Here is a 2,500-nt window from a genome sequence, read left to right on the forward strand (position 1 = left end):
CTGGAGATAGGGGCCCGCTCCCAGGTGTGTGTGGCCGAAGCAGGGGCTTTAAATCGGGTAAAAGGGAGGTGGAGAGCCGCCTGGAGATAGGGGCCCGCTCCCAGGTGTGTGTGGCCGAAGCAGGGGCTTTAAATCGGGTAAAAGGGAGGTGGAGAGCCGCCTGGAGATAGGGGCCCGCTCCCAGGTGTGTGTGGCCAAAGCAGGGGCTCTAAATTGGGTTAAAAGTGAAGTGGAGAGCCGCCTGGAGATAGGGGCCCGCTCCCAGGTGTGTGTGGCCGAAGCAGGGGCTCTAAATTGGGTTAAAAGTGAAGTGGAGAGCCGCCTGGAGATAGGGGCCCGCTCCCAGGTGTGTGTGGCCGAAGCAGGTGCTCTAAATTGGGTAAAAGGGAGGTGGAGAGCCGCCTGGAGATAGGGGCCCGCTCCCAGGTGTGTGTGGCCGAAGCAGGGGCTCTAAATTGGGTTAAAAGTGAAGTGGAGAGCCGCCAGGAGATAGGGGGCTTCTCCCAGGTGTGTGTGGCCGAAGCAGGTGCTCTAAATTGGGTTAAAAGTGAAGTGGAGAGCCGCCTGGAGATAGGGGCCCGCTCCCAGGTGTGTGTGGCCGAAGCAGGGGCTCTAAATTGGGTTAAAAGTGAAGTGGAGAGCCGCCTGGAGATAGGGGCCCGCTCCCAGGTGTGTGTGGCCGAAGCAGGGGCTCTAAATTGGTTTAAAAGTGAAGTGGAGAGCCGCCTGGAGATAGGGGCCCGCTCCCAGGTGTGTGTGGCCGAAGCAGGGGCTCTAAATTGGGTAAAAGGGAGGTGGAGAGCCGCCTGGAGATAGAGGGCCGCTCCCCGGTGTGTGTGGCCGAAGCAGGTGCTCTAACTTGGGTTAAAAGTGAAGTGGAGGGCCCCCTGGAGGTAGGGGGCCGATAGCAGGTGTGTGTGGCCGAAGAAGGGGCTCTAAATCGGGTAAAAGGGAGGTGGAGAGCCGCCCGGAGATAGGGGGCCTCTCCCAGGTGTGTGTGGCCGAAGCAGGGGCTCCAAATCCGGTAAAAGGGAGGTGGAGAGCCGACTGGAGATAGGGGGCGGATAGCAGGTGTGTGTGGCCGAAGAAGGGGCTCTAAATCGGGTAAAAGGGAGGTGGAGAGCCGCCTGGAGATAGGGGCCCGCTCCCAGGTGTGTGTGGCCGAAGCAGGGGCTCTAAATTGGGTAAAAGGGAGGTGGAGAGCCGACTGGAGATAGGGGGCCTCTCCCAGGTGTGTGTGGCCGAAGCAGGGGCTCTAAATTGGGTTAAAAGTGAGGTGGAGGGCCCCCTGGAGGTAGGGGGCCGATAGCAGGTGTGTGTGGCCGAAGAAGGGGCTCTAAATCGGGTAAAAGGGAGGTGGAGAGCCGCCCGGAGATAGGGGGCCTCTCCCAGGTGTGTGTGGCCGAAGCAGGGGCTCCAAATCCGGTAAAAGGGAGGTGGAGAGCCGACTGGAGATAGGGGGCGGATAGCAGGTGTGTGTGGCCGAAGAAGGGGCTCTAAATCGGGTAAAAGGGAGGTGGAGAGCCGCCTGGAGATAGGGGCCCGCTCCCAGGTGTGTGTGGCCGAAGCAGGGGCTCTAAATTGGGTAAAAGGGAGGTGGAGAGCCGACTGGAGATAGGGGGCCTCTCCCAGGTGTGTGTGGCCTAAGCAGGGGCTCTAAATTGGGTTAAAAGTGAGGTGGAGGGCCCCCTGGAGGTAGGGGGCCGATAGCAGGTGTGTGTGGCCGAAGAAGGGGCTCTAAATCGGGTAAAAGGGAGGTGGAGAGCCGCCTGGAGATAGGGGGCCGCTCCCGGGTCTCTGGGTCCGAAAAAGGGGTTGAAATTCGGGTAGAGTTGGGCCCCGCTCCTCGGCCTCTCTGGTGTTTGGGTTAAGTCCCCAGGACCAGAGAGGGGGAACAGCGGGGGCAGTGGCCCCGCTTCTCGGCCTCTCTGGTGTTTGGGCGAGTGACACGGTAAGGGGTGGTTTTGCAAACAGGCTAAGTCCCCAAGACCAGAGAGGGGGAACCACGCGGGCAGTGGCCCCGCTTCTCGGCCTCTCTGGTGTTTGGGCGAGTGACACGGTAAGGGGTGGTTTTGCAAACAGGCTAAGTCCCCAAGACCAGAGAGGGGGAACCACGCGGGCAGTGGCCCCGCTTCTCGGCCTCTCTGGTGTTTGGGCGAGTGACACGGTAAGGGGTGGTTTTGCAAACAGGCTAAGTCCCCAAGACCAGAGAGGGGGAACCACGCGGGCAGTGGCCCCGCTTCTCGGCCTCTCTGGTGTTTGGGCGAGTGACACGGTAAGGGGTGGTTTTGCAAACAGGCTAAGTCCCCAAGACCAGAGAGGGGGAACCACGCGGGCAGTGGCCCCGCTTCTCGGCCTCTCTGGTGTTTGGGCGAGTGACACGGTAAGGGGTGGTTTTGCAAACAGGCAAAGTCCCCAAGACCAGAGAGGGGGAACAGCGGGGGCAGTGGCCCCGCTTCTCGGCCTCTCTGGTGTTTGGGCGAGTGACACGGTAAGGGGT

The sequence above is a fragment of the Centroberyx gerrardi genome, chromosome 21 (assembly GCF_048128805.1).
Source record: "Centroberyx gerrardi isolate f3 chromosome 21, fCenGer3.hap1.cur.20231027, whole genome shotgun sequence".
Taxonomy (NCBI): Eukaryota; Metazoa; Chordata; class Actinopteri; order Beryciformes; family Berycidae; genus Centroberyx; species Centroberyx gerrardi.